We start from the raw sequence: 16,470 nt of genomic DNA, 5'->3' as shown, positions 1-16,470 counted from the left end.
TGTGGTCTCATTGCTCCTCTTGAGCTCTATGTAAATAGGCTGCATCCAGGAGAATAGCCTCTCTGGAGCTGGGTGGTAGGTTCATTCAACTCTGTCCTGCCCTGATACCATATGGCCAGCTCTCTGTAAAAGATGGATATGTGTTGTGGGGGGAAATGCAATAAGTCTGTGCTTACAGAGGAGACAGAAACACATGTACTCCCCATGGAGATCCCTGTAATATATGGCTCCCCTCTGGGCATAATTATGGGCACTTGCTGGAAAATATAAGGCACGGAAGTAAGGCAGGTGGGAACAGAGAAGAATCTCCTTGATCAAATCGGTGTGGTTTTTTTTTTTTTTTACAGTGTTGGCATTCAGTGCATCTTCATAAAAAACAACAACCCAAAACATTGTGCTTCTGCCTTTGCATCCTATTGGCCCACCTAAGCACACCTCAGGGACATGTTGACATTTGAGTGTTTTTAACAGCCAAGTTGCTATAGTAAAGTGCTAGTTTCCACTTCACGTGTCTCATTCCACCCTGAGCAAGGGGCCCGTAAGGATTTGCTAGTCAAATGGTTGGCGAGAATTCACTGCCTGCGTTGGTGGGCGCAGCTTTGCAGAATAGTTTCTTTTATAAAATGGGCTATATGAAGGGGAGAGCATTGTTGCTCCAAGGACCAGACTTCCCTCTCCATCCTGTAAGCACGCATAGAAATACTTTCCCCCCCTCACCATTGAGAATAATCATCTATCACCTGTATCCGCAACTCACTGGCTGAACTGGCAGTGGGTTCAAGCCTGAGCAGACAGCAGGCCCCTTGCATGAATGGTTGCAGCATTTATTTGCTTGTATTCAGCCTAGTGAGTCAGCACAGCATTGCCAGCCACCTGGCTTATTTTAAATCAGCCTCGGTGCTTTATTGCCGTCTAGCAGCTTCTGTTGTCCTCGCCGTTTAAGTCCAGCCGCAATGTTCAGCGCTGGCCAATTTCAAATGTCATACAGTCAAATTAAGTGGCATGTGCAAATGAGAAATTGTTTTCCCCTTTGAGAGACGCACCAGCCCTAAGCCCAAGGCCGGCCATTTCTGCACGTGAGCAGATAATATTCCCCATCATACTGAACCAAGAGTGAGCAAACGTCTGGGTTATAACCTCCTTGCAATTGAAAGTCTGGGACTTTGAAATATGAATTTAAAAAGGGATCATTAGGTGAGTTCATAGAGGAGGAGTCTGACTGCTGGTAATGATGGCAATACATAGCCTGCAGCTGCAGAGGATATGTGCTACTGAGTCCCAGCTGCTAGAGGATGAAAATAGGAAGGGGCCATCACCTTTCTGTCCTGCCTGCAGGCTTCCTGGATACCTCTGATTTGCCACTATGGGAAAGACAACGCTGGACTTAGGTGGCCTTTGGTCTGATCCAGCAGGGCTCTTATGGTCCATGTCTACTCTCGACCCCCCACCCCCACATAAGGAAACACAGCTTGTATCTATGGTCATCTTTTGCTCTTGAAGCAAGTAATGCAAAAAAAAGGAAAAAGGAAAAAAAAGACTCACACACAAAACGCAAAATGTATATTTCAGTTTAAAACTCATACCCTCTTGAAGGTATTCGGAATTGATTTCTGGATCCTTAATACCTGTCAAATAATCTACAGGTAATCCAGAGGGACCTGGGTCGCAGAGGGACCCGGGTGGCGCTGTGGGTTAAACCACAGAGCCTAGGACTTGCCGATCAGAAGGTCGGCGGTTCGAATCCCCGCGACGGGGTGAGTTCCCGTTTCTTGGACGTGCCAACCTAGCACGTCAAAGTGCAAGTAGATAAATAGGTACCGTTCCTGCAGGAAGGTAAACGGTGTTTTCGTGCACTGCTTTGGTTCGCCAGAAGCGGCTTAGTCGTGCTGGCCACATGACCCGGAAGCTGTACACCGGCTCCCTCGGCCTATAAAGCGAGGTGAGTGCCGCAACCCCAGAGTCGACCTAATGGACTGGACCTAATGGTCAGGGGTCCCTTTACCTTTACCTAATCCATGGGTGGGGGGGACAAGGCAAGCAGTTGGCCCAGTCAGAAGTCAATGAATCCCAAAAGACCAGGAGCAGCTAAATCTAGCTGTACCCCAAAATGCAGTTCAGCCTCTTATGCCAGCTCCAGAAAGACGTTTGATATAAATACCATCTGTTGTTAGGAATTCGTTTTCCCCAACAGCGCCTGCCTGCTCAACATATTCAGTCAGGCACTATCTTACAGCCTTGTTCCAACAAGCAGTTCAACATCCAAAGGCCCTCAACTTCATCCGAATGAAATCTATGCAGATGAGCCTGCGACTGTACAATGGGCTCGGTGTGCCCATGTGCCCTGGTCAGCTTGCATATTGCTATGCCATCCCAGTGATAGGAGAACATATGCTGGGAAAGGTTATGCTGCACAATCAAGGGCCGGCACACAACTTCCTGAGCAGACACGGCAGCCAACACTGATGATAGACATTGCATTGACGCGACCATATGGACTAAAACAAAAGCTTCAGAATGCATTTCACTCATTTCATGGTGATATTTAAAAATGTGTGACCAAAAATGATTATGTAGGGAGGAAGAATTGTAGAATTGGAAGAGACCCAGTCCAACCCCCTGCACAACACAGGAATCTCAACACACGGTCCCCCATCCAATTTGAAAGCATACTGGACCCTGCTTAACTTTGCAAATGTGCTAGCAGTTGTATTGCTACACCACTATGAAAGCTCCTATGTTCAAGTACTAGAAGCAAGCCACACAGGTGTGTTGGGAGAAATCCCATTTTCCTCCACTACAGATCTTTCCTTCCTTCCTTCCTTCCTTCCTTCCTTCCTTCCTTCCTTCCTTCCTTCCTTCCTTCCTTCCTTCCTTCCAGCATCCATTCCGTTATTTCTCAGTCCATGTTAACACAGCATTTAGTATTCCTGTGCATACATGAAAATATCCAGTGAACATTAGGAAAATAATGTTCCACCATTCATTTCCATTTCCATTTGGTCTTCTCCATTTCACAGCAATTTGCTTGTTTTGCAAGAGACTTTCCCCCATTTCAATGGCTACTGATGTGAAACTTTACATTTGTTAATGTACATTGTGGCATGCAACAGACGCGCATAGCTCAGCCACCAACAATTCATTTACCTTCCCTGTGTGTTTTCTTTCAAAATTAATGACTTTCAAGAGGGGTCGCACTGTTAGTCTTCCGGAGCAAAAACGACTAAGAGTCCTGTGACACCATAAGGACAAAGTTAATAAAGTGGTTAATGGCTCAGCACAAAGTCATCTATAGCTGCAATTCTCACCATGTCTACTTAGAAGTAAGTGCCATTGAATTCAGTGGGGCTTATTGCCAGGTAAATGGGGTTAGGATTGCAGCCTATCTCACTAACTTAATTTCACATTTCAGTATAAACTCGCATCCAGTCTTGTTTCCCTCACTCTGGCACCAGGCAGGGCCAGTTTAGCACCCTGCTGATATTTGCACATTGTGTCCTGTATTGTATGAATTACTCCTGCCACTTAATTGCATATAAATCCCTTTTTTAAAAAAAAATTGCAGCACTTTATTTCATAAACACATATTCTATTCAGAAAATAGCCATGTGTGCGTATGTTCGTGTGTCTGCTGAAATATAATGGCCCAAGCTAATTTCCATCTGAAAAGAGCAATAATGAATGATGCATTCCATTGGTTTTTAATATTCACAGTAAGAAGCATTCCTAACCCATTTTACCTCAGAGTAAGGCTCATTGAATTCGGCGACACTTTCTTGTGAGTAAACATGGCTAGGATTGCAGCTTTTGTGCACTTAGTCAGTGTCTAGCAGCAAACAACTTGCTCAAAATCAACAAACAACACTTCAGAAAACAGAAAAGCAATGAGGCATCTCTTGGGACAGCACCAATTATATATGAATTAATATTTAAATAACATATATTGCAAAGTAATATATGTATGGGTGCCTTTTTTTGTTTAAAAAAACCACTTTTGCTGTAGAGAACTGAGGCAAAAATTGTTCACAGCAAGAGCCTGTGCCATGATGGGGGGGTCTAATGAGCAGATGGAAGGAAGTCCACATGACGTGTGCACCTACCAAAATGACTCCAAAAGCCATTGCTTCTGAATGGTACCTTGGAACTATCTTCTGTTGCTTGTGATTCTGCCAATGAACTGATAACCGTTTATAATAAACAAAAGTTAACTCAGAACAATCTGAATCTTATCACATTGGAGGGAAATGTATCCTGGATTAATTGGACCTAGGATTGCATAAACTGCCGTTAATATTGATGCTGATGTTCCCCTTAATTACAGTGAAGGCAGGATTAACTCCAGAGGTAAAGAAGGGTGGGAGGTGGGAGCCAAGGTGGTTCCAGATTTCCTAATTGCAGAGTGAAGCAGTAGCGTGAATGCACAAGCCCACATTGACTTGGGATACACTAATGAGCAGACCCAACAGAGCCTATGCATAAATTTCCATTGGGGTGTGTGTGTGTGTGTGTGTGTGTAGGTGTAGGGCTGCAATCCTATGTCTTTAACCTACAACAGATACAAACACTGGAAGCTAACTCAAACTTGATCCCCATATTTGAACCAGCTCCAAGTGAGCCTGCCATGCTAGTTGTGACTTAGTTTCAAATCCCAAAGTGGAAGGCAACCTTTAATGCAGCTATCTTTATAGAGATATACCAGAGATTAATGGTAAAAAATGTGGCTCGTATTTCACAAAACAGATGTTAAAACCTGCTGCACAACCTTAATGTCATGAAGCCAGAATTAGATCTCATGTAGTCAAATTCAAGCTAACTTTACCCCCACATCTAGAATGACTATCTCAGTGAACTTGTCCTAAAGATCCCTCACTTGGGGCTCTAATCTTTCTCCATCTCTTTAACTGCATTCTGGCTTATTCAGGCTTCCTAGCATCAGCTCATACCAATTTCCCTTTCCACCACATTCCTCATAAGGTAGGCCTCCTTCACATGTAGCTATGATAGCCTGTGTGCTAGTGCTTGACTTACAAGAGGCCAGAGGAGATCTGGGCCCGTTCCTTTTGTGACGTGCCCCATTAGATACTGTTTTCAGAAGTCTACCAAAGAACGATAGTGATTTCTCCTACAGTTCAAGTCAGGATAGCTCAGTTGGTAGAGCATGAGACTCTTAATGACATTGGAGCCCCACATTGGGCAAAAGATTCCTATACTGCAGGATGGTTGGACCAGATGACCCTTGTGATCCTTTCCAACTCTACAATTCTATGATTCTATGACTGGTGGGAGCTATTTCCTCGTGGAGCACTCCCACATGGCTATAGGGTGCTAAGTTGCTGATGGGGTCCATGAATGTTGCTCTTTCCTACATGATTGAAAGGGTGGGTGCTGATCATGAGGGACAGAGCCACACAATTGGCCCTGCTGATGTGTTTGCATCAGTCATATGCAAACAGCAGCAGTAAATGACTTCCACAGCCACGGATCAGATATATAAGAAGATATTGGCAAGATCTTGTTCCATCAGCTCCTGAAGTCAGCCCAATAATATTTTGTGCCATACGGTTTCCATTAACATTTAAAAATGTAAGCCACCTCTGGTGCCTCGTCAGAAAGGTGGTATGTAAACGTAAGGAGCAAATGATAAACAAGTATTGGAGTGGAAGGAAATGCTGACAACCTGACTTTTAGGATCCATGCTGCAAAGCACTCCTCGGAAGCAATCAGCCTAAAACACCCCCACATGCAGGGTATCTCAGTAGAGCATGAGACTCTTAATCTCAGAGCTGTGGGTTCAAGCCCCACGTTGGGCAAAAAGATTCCTGCATTGCAGGGGGTTGGCCTAAATGGCCCTCGTGGTCCCTTTAGAAATCTATGACTCTCTTTATAGCATTCTCAGAAAAGAGAGACAGAAAGGGAAATGTTAGGTGTGCAATTACCTTGGCATTTCAAAAGTCAAACGCCAAAGTTTCAGTCATTACTTTTGAATTCCCAAGTTTACTTTGGGTGGGTGGGACTGAAAAGAGAGGCAGTGTGTTCTCTTTTGAGAAGAGGCTACAGAACAGTAGATAGCTGCAATATCTCTGTCTGTGGGGATCATACCCTGTATGAAAATGAGGCATAACAACAAAACCAGTAATTTGCGGATATTGCTCCACTTCAACATGCTCTAAGCTCTTAAGTTAGGTCAAGCTATAAATCTAAACTAAAATATATAAAACAACTCTCCTGGCTACATACATATAAGCAGATATGTCTATTTTGTTTACTCAGCTATCTTCCTCGTCTTCTCCCTCCCGCAAATTTCAAGAGTTACAGTTTTACCTAAATAAATCCCACTGTCTGTTCCTTGCCCTTCTCGCCCCCACTCCCCATGCAGTTTAGCAGCTTCAGGAGGAAGACTCCGCTGTCACTAAAAATATACAGTTGCCATGGCAAAGAGAATTGACATCACTAGAACTTTATTATCTCTCTTCCCCCCCCCCCCCGGCTTATGGAGTGAATTTTAAAATAAAAGGCCCTAAATCAATATTTTCCTTCTTTGCTGTTTCCCTTAAGAAATCAGACAGCTCCTAAAATGAAAGCATTTGTGCGTGTGTGCACACGTAGGGTTAAATAAAACATGCAACTGCAGAAAGAAATGGTAAGTCTGGCATTTGGAGCCTCTCTCTAGTTGTTTGGTAGGATTAAGCTGCAGGTTCCCAGGTGTGAACGTGGCCAGTCTTTGGCAGCTGTTGCCCAAACATGAGGCTGTTCCCTCTTCTACCTGTTTGTGACATGATCTCTTCCAATGACTGGTTTTCTTTTCAAGGACTGACCTGCGATTGATGGTACATGCCCAGCAACACCTTATCTTAAAGGAACTTATACACACAAATTCTTGAGAACCAAAGTCCTTAAAGATACCTAAAGCTGAGCGTACAAAATGAGATGGCAATTTTGAAAAGGTAGCCCTATATTTCAGCAGATCTTCAACAGTGCTGTGGTGGCAGGGATGGACAAATCTGTCAGCTTACGTTTCTCTCTGTTTCTCATTTTTTCAGTATTCAGTATTCCACATCTCCACATCAATTGCTTAAAAATTTAAAAAAGCCCTTTTGAAAATTCACCAGCATTTTAGTGCAAAATTCTCCCTTTATACACATTTTTGCAAAGCAATTATCCATAATATAATGCATTGTTTAATGTTATGTATGCATGTATAAGCACACTTTACCCAGTGTGTGCGTTTTACTTGGCGGGAGAAAACACTGCAAAACTCAGATAAGTTTGAATTTTGAAGGATGGCTGTGTTTTGGCTCACATATTGCATATTAGTTGGATTTAGCTTTAAAGGTGAACTGAATGTTCATAATTTCATTTTATTTCATAAAATGCATACACCATACACCCCTCAAAGCAGTTTAGAAAAAGAATCAAACAATAAAATAATCAGCAAAACCAATCAATTCAAATCAATTTGCCTAAATTGAATCCCCCTCCCCATCCCTATGTAGTGATAAATTATGAAGTGCAGGAGCTCATCGCAGCAGCTTCCTTAGCCACCCTGGCCCCAAGGGAGTGCAAAACGCCAAGCAGCAGTTATCACCCCTACCCATCTAAAAGAACAGCAGTACACTGGCATGATATCCTCTTGGATGGATTATTGGTATTTCAGTCCTAGGTATAGCTTCCAGTGGATTCAGTGGTGCTTGCTTTTGACGGCATAGGTTCAACAGGTAGAATACACTGAGCTTTAACAAAAGACCTTCAGCCAGTCAATTTTTTAAATTACATTGAGCTATAAATTAGAACTGCTAACAATATTGCAAAGAAGTGCTAGCACAAAGGAGGAACCCCATCAAAGAAAAGGAAAAAAGTACCCAGCCTCTGCTTGGTTGTTTTCTTCCTTGTCTGACTTCCTCTATGTTAACATGCCGCAAACAAACATGAAAGCTTCATTATCACATCATTGACTTGCCAGAGCAAGGAAGGACTGTCAGTTATCAAAGCACCTTGGCAGATGATGTCATCACCCTTGCTCAGAAAGAAGTCCTGGAGCTGCACTCTTCATGCATCCCCTCCTCACTACATCACTGATCACCAGTTCAGGAGAGAGACCGATTCCCAACCTAGGAAGAGCATCTCCAAATGTACAGGTTACATTTTACCCTCCATTTGGCCTCATTTGGTTTTTGCTGCTTGCAAACATAAGAATTTGTTCTCCCTTTGGGATGCCTGTCTTGGCATTTGGTATGAGATATTAATGTATCTCTGCTAATGTGGAATGCATGATTCATGCTACCCACACTGACTCACCAGCTAGCTGAACTGTCAGGGTGCCTAATCTTATTTCAGGTGAAACTTACCCATGTGTCGGATTAAGATGCTTACTTTGCCTGTCTCGATGGGGGTGCCACCACTGACTATATATGGTAGCGTATAATCTCTGCCAAGAAGACATTTTCCAGACCAGAAAGAATAATTATATGTTACCTGTTCTGATGTCTGTGTCACATGTGCCAGTTTTTTGAAAATCCAGGAAACCCTTCTTTCTGACCTAGAGGACCTCTCCTGTACTCATTGTCCCCACTACTTCACACACATTAGCGGCTAAGATCAGCGGGCAAGTGCTTTAATGTCTGCATGCATTCTAATCATAGTCCTCTGTGCATGCTAAAGTCAAGAGCACTCAGGTTGCATTATTTTTGCCTGGTTTTACAGCTAAACTGTAGACTGAAACATCATTATATCCCATCAGTTCTAATCTATGCTTCCTTTGTCTTGCTTGCTGGCAGAATCGGGCAGCCCAGCTTTTCATAACAAGTGGGCCGCAAATGTATTTCAGCATGGAACCCGCAGGCTGCACACTACCTTATTGGGTGGTCAAGGCCAAAATTTGACACACACCCCAACCCAGCCCTGATGCTACCTTACCAAAGCTGGCTATGTGAGGCGCCAGATTTTGAGAAGGAAGAATGAGGCTCTGACCAGGTTCTAGAGCCTTCCCATCTCCTTCCCAAAGCTGGGAAAGTGCTAACAAGGCTTTGGGAATGAGAAAGGAGGACTCTAGGATCTAGTCAGAGCCCTCATGCCTCCTCCCCAAAGCCCAGCGTCTCCCTTACCCAGCTTTGGGAAGGCAGTTCGAGGCCTGCTTTGTTGTTTAGTCGTTTAGTCATATCCGACTCTTCGTGACCCCATGGACCAGAGCACGCCAGGCACTCCTGTCTTCCACTGCCTCCCGCAGTTTGGTCAGACTCATGTTTGTAGCTTCAAGAACACTGTCCTGCAGGGGCCGTCAAATGTTGCTAAGGGCTGCCAAAAAATACGAGGGCCACATGTGGCTCTTGGGTTGCATGTTGGACCACTCTGTGGCAAAACATAAGAAGAGCCAGCTGGATCAGGTGAATGACCCATCTAATCCAGCATCCTGCTCTCATAGTGGCCAACCAGGTGCCTGTGGGAAGCCTGCAAGCAGGACATGAGCACGGCAGCACTTTGCTCACCTGTGATTCCCAGCAACTCACTGTGGAGGTAAAACATAGCCATTGTGACTAGTAGCCATTGATAGCGTAAACCACAAGCTGGCTTTTCAGGACTGTAATGTAAACACTGCTGCTGCTGTTGTTGTTTAGTCGTTTAGTCGCATCCGACTCTTTGTAACCCCCTGGACCAGAGCACGCCAGGCACTCCTGTCTTCCACTGCCTCCCGCAGTTTGGTCAGACTCATGCTGGTAGCTTCCAGAACACTGTCCAACCATCTCATCCTCTGTCGTCCCCTTTTCCTTGTGCCCTCCATCTTTCCCAACATCAGGGTCTTTTCCAGGGAGTCTTCTCTTCTCATGAGGTGCCCAAAGTATTGGAGCCTTAGCTTCAGGATCTGTCCTTCCAGTGAGCACTCAGTGCTGATTTCCTTAAGAATGGATGCATTTGATCTTCTTGCAGTCCATGGGACTCTCAAGAGTCTCCTCCAGCACCATAATTCAAAAGCATCAATTCTTTGGCGATCCGCCTTCTTTATGGTCCAGCTCTCACTTCCATACATCACTAAAAGGTCATAGTGGAGAGTTTTGACCAAACGTGATCCACCTGGAGCAGGAACCGGCAAGCCACTCCAGTATCCCTGCCAAGAAAATTCCATGCACAAAGACAAAGACAAACACTGCTGTTAGAGAATTAATATTTCATATTCGCAGCCTTCTGAATACCAACTCCTTCCAATGTTAGGCTTCATAGGGACTGCTGAACTACAACTGATAAGTTTGATAACCCATTTCCTGTTTGCTAAAACTGGGGTTAGGAAGCACTCATGTTTCTCATATAACTTGTGGTGTTGTGCCTTAGTTCCTTGAGTCATCTGAGTACGTGTTACTGAACCCCTTACTGTCAGTGAACAGGCACCTCTGACATTGGTCTGCCCTAGCCCTTCTTGCTCTCTACTTGCGATACACTATAATTTTGGTGATCATAGGCTGTAATTTATTTAAGTTTGTACTTAATTGCATCCAACCGCATACGTGTGTTAACCATAGTCTTTATCAACCCTGCCCTTTTGTCTTGTTGCTTTCCCCTTTGTCTACTTTTTCAATTGCAAGCTTTTATCAGTGATCTGTGTTATTTAAAACTTTAAAATATGTTAATTAAAGGTACAATAGGAAGATGAAGATGAGAGCAAGTACAATAAAACAATACTAATATAGGGAATGATCTAGCCAAAATTAAGCCCTGCAAGTCCTCGTTCTTAAAAGTACTTAAATCTAGCCTGATTTAATTTCAACCGAACAATAATTCACATCTATGGTTTGATTTCTTTTACAACTAAATTTGTATATTAAGAAATTATTAGATCAAGGGCAGCAATTAAGTGTTTTCAGGGGGGAAATCTGATTAACTAAAAAAATTGTCTAATCTACAACATGCTTTTGAGCCTTCATTCTATAATGAATCAGGAGAAGACATGACAAACAGTGGGCAAGATCTTGCTAAACCTGTCGGTTCCATTTGGGGCCAGATTGGATAAAAAAATTCCCCACTGATCCAGCATATTGCATGGATGGGAGCATGAGCATGCCTGCCCTCTCCACCTCAGCACTCCCTGTAAGGGATAGCATGTTCAAATGCATCCTGTATTTGAGATCCAATGCACTCAGGCCAAAATTATGTGGTGACTTTCTAATCCTGCCTCCCTCCCCCCCCCCCCCCCGGAGATCAGTCATGAAGTTTTGACCTATGCATATTATATTTCATCTTACAGTATTTATTAGTTGCTGTACAAAAAAGGTTATCAGCATGTATATTGTATTTTGATATGCTGTCCCCATGTGGATCACCAGGGTCAATGGCGTTACGATTGGAGTGCCAGTGTACTCGTGCTCGGATGCCATTCATTCATTCAGTTTATCAGCCCTAAATAACAAGACCTCTGAGTGATGAACAAAGTAATCCACGCAGTGGGCTAGACTGGGATGTGAGCATTTTCCTGTCTGGCCTTTTGGCATTTTTGACAGCAGCATATCTAAAGTACAAAAATAGTGCACAAATACAGAATAGTCTCCCTAGCCAAAAGTAGCTTTTAATCCCCCCCCCCCCAGAAAACTGACAGGACCCCTGCCCATGCTCTGCCCTACGAGATTTCCTTTCCTCTCCAAGTCTCTCATCCTGGGAGATCAGTTCCTAGCCTTTCACTCAGGGTTCTTCCACCAGCTAGACTGGTGACTGGGAGCTGCCACCGAGACCACATAACACCAGTCTTGAAAGACCTACATTGGCTCCCAGTACATTTCTGAGCACAATTCAAAGTGTTGGTGCTGACCTTTAAAGCCCTAAACAGCCTCGGTCCTGTATACCTGAAGGAGCGTCTCCCCCCCGCCCCCATTGTTCTGCCTGGACACTGAGGTCCAGCACCGAGGGCCTTCTGGTAGTTCCCTTGCTGCAATAAGCCAAGTTAAAGGGAACCAGGCAGAGGTCCTTCCCAGTAGTGGCGCCCGCCCTGTGGAATGCCCTCCCATCAGATGTCAAAGAGAAAAACAACTATCAGACTTTTAGAAGACATCTGAAGGCAGCCCTGTTTAGGGAAGCTTTTAATGTTAAACAGTGTTTAAATATTTTGTTGGAAGCTGCCCAGAGTGGCTGGGGAAACCCAGCCAGATGGGCAGGGTATAAATAATAAATTATTGTTATTGTTGTTGTTGTTGTTATCTATCCGCCATTCTGTAGTTTAAGGAAAAATTGTTCCAGATTAACATCACATTGGTATATTGCACTAATTTTGTTTATTTTAATTCATAAGATACATAAGAATAGCTTCCCAATATGTTGGGCTTGTTAGCTGTGGAATTCTAGAATAGAATCAGTATACCAAGAATATCTCAGACAATTGTGTCTTGACCCCTTAATATTTTTTGTTAACATACAAACATGACATACGAATAACTCTGCATGGATTAATTTAATATATGGTTATCGCTGCAAGAGCATGTTCTGCAAAGCACAGAAGAGAATTGCCTATTCTGTCATTGGGAAAGGAAATTATACGGCCAATGCTGTGATGTCAAAACACTGGAGTGAAAGAAGGAAGGCCAAATTTCCTAAGAATTTGACATGTTTGTTAAATTAATTACTGACAAAACAAAACTCACCCTTCTGTTAATGTGAAGCATACATTTAATGTAATTTGTCTCATTATCCTTAATTAATGAAATGTAAAAGACATACACCCACAATCTAAAAGAAGTCTGTTTGGAAAATGCCCACGGTATCATTTCTTTGACAGAGGTTTGCAAGAATAGAGCAATAGGGGATAGTCAAAGCTTGACAGTTAGAAAGAATCATTGATGTCATGTTTTTCAGCACGGAACACTTAAGTATATTTTCCCAACAATAAATTAGAAGTCACACATTGGCATGGAGTGCTCAGATGCTTAAGAGGGTCACAAACCAGGCACCAAATGCGCCCAACGCTTTCAGCCTCACACTTGCAGGCTGCCATGCTATACCCTCTGACCTGAGATTAAGTGTTGGATTGCACTCTGCCAGTCACTTAACGCCACTTGGAATATTTGAACACGAGTTGCTGGAAGCTGTGGGAGGGGAGAGTGCTCTTGTGCTGAAATCCTGCTTGGGAGTTTCCTATAGGTTGACTCTCATCTGAATTCTGTGCATGTTCCGTTGGAAGTAAGTTAGGAACAGAGGAAGCTGCCTTATATGAGTCAAGCCACTGGTCCAGCTCCCTGGGTATTTATTGTCTACAGCTCTGGTCTTCAGTTGGGGGGTCAGGACCCTCTAGTGCAGCGGTTCTCAACCTGTGGGTCCCCAGATGTTGTTGGACTACAACTCCCATCATCCCTGAGCTCTGGCCTTGCTAGCTAGGGGGGATGGGAGTTGTAGTTCAACAACATCTGGGGACCCACAGGTTGAGAAAGGCTGCTCTAGTGGGCTGCTGCCTGATTCAAGGTGGCTTGCGACAGGAGAATAGCCATCATGCAAATATATGGTAAAAGATTGAGAAGTGGGTCCTCAAATGCATGGCGTTTGAAAGCAGATCCTGAATTTGAAAAACTTGAAGATACCTGGTCAGTACTGACCAGCAGTAGCTTTCCAGGATTTCAGACAGGGCAAATTCCCAGCCCTACCTGGAGATGCCAAAGATGGAACCCGGGACCTTTGGGCAAAACAGACTACCACTGAACCACAGACCTGAGTTCAGCAGGTCTTACTCTCAAATAAGTGTTCAATAAGGATTGCAACCTGTTATTTTTAAAACTGGGCTTTGCAGGATGCCAGGATCAATTTTCGGAAACCAAGGCAGCATTTAGGCACCTGACTTCTTTTATCTTTCAAAGAACTGTCTGGGTTGCCAGAGTTCTTTTGTTTTTGGTGTGTGTTTTTCCCCTTTTAGAAATCTGTCTCAGCTCAAACACCGAAGCGGCCACCCCACTCCACCCCTGAGAGCTGTGCAATCCACACTAAGTCAGTCGCCACTTGGAGTGACTGCTTATGCCTCCGCACATTAGCTTCAAAGCATCGCTGCCACTCTTAATGGAGTCTGGCATTTCCCTTCTATGTTTTGGGAGAAATCTGAACAGAACAGGGGTGTGAAATAACCAAGTTCTGGGCATCGAGGGATGGGTGTCGAGAAATAAACAAATCCCTGATTAAATAAAAAAAAACCTACTTACTCAATTAAGCTATTCACTACTTGGGGTGTTGAGCTTCTCAGCTTCAGGACTGAACACTAAAGTAACTGTGTAATTAGTAATTAATTTTTCACTCCCAGAAGATATGTCTTATTCAGTGCTAGGAGAAGAAACAGAGTAAAGAAAGAAGGGGGGGGGGGAGAACACCCTCTATTGGTAAGAAAGAAAGCTGGAAGGGCCGAAATTACACCCTGTCTCCTGGCTCTGATGTCTTCAGAAAGCTATATTCAGAGCAGCAGCTTGGGAATGAGGGTAGGCAGGGACCTTAATGAGGGCTGCTGCCAGCCCTGTGATTAGAGCACTCCACCAAGGGTGCTTCTGCAACTCCTTGGCTGCAGAAGAGAGGTAATGAAAGCAGAGCTAGACAGGTGGTGTAGCTGAATTGGGAGAAGAAATGGACTGGGGGAGAGGGGGAGAGTTGAGTGCAACAGAAATGTGTTGGTAAGGCCAAGATAGGCATGATCAAGTCAGTGGAGGATAAATTTAGGAAGGACTGAAGATCACATATGCCAGCTGTGATCTCTCCAAGTAGAAGCCCAAGCCAATTTATAAGTCACTAGCCATCTCATGCCTGACATGAAACCCCCAAATCAGTTTGAAATCAGTGGTTAAATCAGTGCAGCTTTGAAATGTTTAGTCTGCCATCTTGATTCAAAATTGTGTCCAAACGTAGACGGAAATCTGCTGCTTGGTTTCAGGAACCGTCACACAAAAGTTGGTTCTATTTTAAGAGATGTCCAAATACGTAGGAAACAGAAAACTTTCCAAAATATATAGGATAAGTTGCGCTTTAAATCATGCTCAGAAAAAGAACAACAGCCAGTGGGCATGCTAGCACAGATCAGCCACATTCCTTTCCCTGCCTGTGAGAGGTCAACATGATTAACACTGTGAAATGGCCAACATGATTAACACAGGCAATCATAACAAAAAAAAATTCCTTCCAGTAGCACCTTAAAGACCAACTAAGTTAGTTCTTGGTATGAGCTTTCGTGTGCATGCACACTTCTTCAGATATCTGTGTATCTGAAGAAGTGTGCATGCACACGAAAGCTCATACCAAGAACTAACTTAGTTGGTCTTTAAGGTGCTACTGGAAGGAATTTTTTTTGTTTTGACTATGGCAGACCAACACGGCTACCTATCTGTAACTGGAACAGGCAATCATGTGAGAGCCTTATCTATTTGAGAGGCAGGGGAGCTGTGTTCTGCTGCATTTGTGGTGTCAAGCTTAGGCACGGTTTGAGTAGATGTTGTTCCCAATCTGGACCAGTCTCTGGTTGTTACTTCCAGGGCTCTTTGCCTCTTTTGCTTTGCAGATGAGCCGTGGTGCACACTTTTCATAACGAGGTCTGATGGCGTGTGTCTTGTGTGACACTCACCACCCACTTAAGCAATTTAGCCGCTTGTTTGCTCTCTTGCCCGCCCTTCTCTTGCTCCGCCGTGTCATTGCCATTAGCACTAATGGGGCACACTAACCAGACAGTAATGGACTCTTAAGGGGATGGCAGGCTGGGAAGTTTAAGCTGCTTCTACGTTCCTCCCCCACCCACCCTTTTGTTATTGAAGCGGCCATCAGATTAGTTTGCAGGGCTTGGGCCTAGGATGGTTGTTTTCTTTCCTCGGGTAAAGATTTCCGTGAGCGATGAGAATGAAGAAGAAGAATAGTTGCTAAAATTGCAGATACATATGGCTGTTGTTTTTTTAATGTCCTTAGCTGCTAGAGGGCAGGTGAAGCATATGCTAGAAAACAAAAAGGAGCACAGCAGGAAAGGAGAGGGAGCAGGGTGATGCCCAAGGTCAGCAGACATAGCAGCTGCGCTTATAGTCACGCTAGTGCCAAGTGAGGACCCATAGAGCAATCCTTGGGCTTGCAATGAAAAAGGCACATGAAGCTATCTACCACAGTATCCTGATTGGCAGCAGCCCTCCAAGGGTTCAGCCAGAGGGTTTGTTTTAATTCCACTCCTGTTACGTGAGGGTTTTTGTTTGTTCTCAAGAGGAGATAGGAGGAATTGAACCCATCAATTGAAGGCTGTTTTGCAGTTGTACGTTCTTCCGCTCTTCCTCGGTAGCATGTTGGGCGCCTTCCAACCTGAGGGGCTCATCTTCAAGCATCTTAATTTTTATATGCCTATTGTCTTTGTCCATGGAGTTTTCTTGGCAGGGATATTGGAGTGGCTTGCCAGTTCCTGCTCCAGGTGGATCACGTTTGGTCAAAACTCTCCACTATGACCTGTCCATCTTGGGTGGCCCTGCACGGCATAGTTCATAGCTTCTCTGAGTTATTCAAGCCCCTTTG

At 44.1% G+C, this 16,470-nt stretch overlaps 1 protein-coding gene across 2 annotated transcripts in view; it reads left to right on the top strand.

The window, feature by feature from the left end:
* The window catches only part of CACNA1I (calcium voltage-gated channel subunit alpha1 I), a 293,249-nt gene that overhangs the window by 149,916 nt on the left and 126,863 nt on the right, over positions 1-16,470 (top strand). The window lies entirely within an intron of this gene.

This window comes from Podarcis muralis, chromosome 10 (assembly GCF_964188315.1).
Source record: "Podarcis muralis chromosome 10, rPodMur119.hap1.1, whole genome shotgun sequence".
Taxonomy (NCBI): Eukaryota; Metazoa; Chordata; class Lepidosauria; order Squamata; family Lacertidae; genus Podarcis; species Podarcis muralis.
Note: the sequence above shows the minus strand (reverse complement) of the source record. Positions and strands in the feature narration are given on the sequence as shown.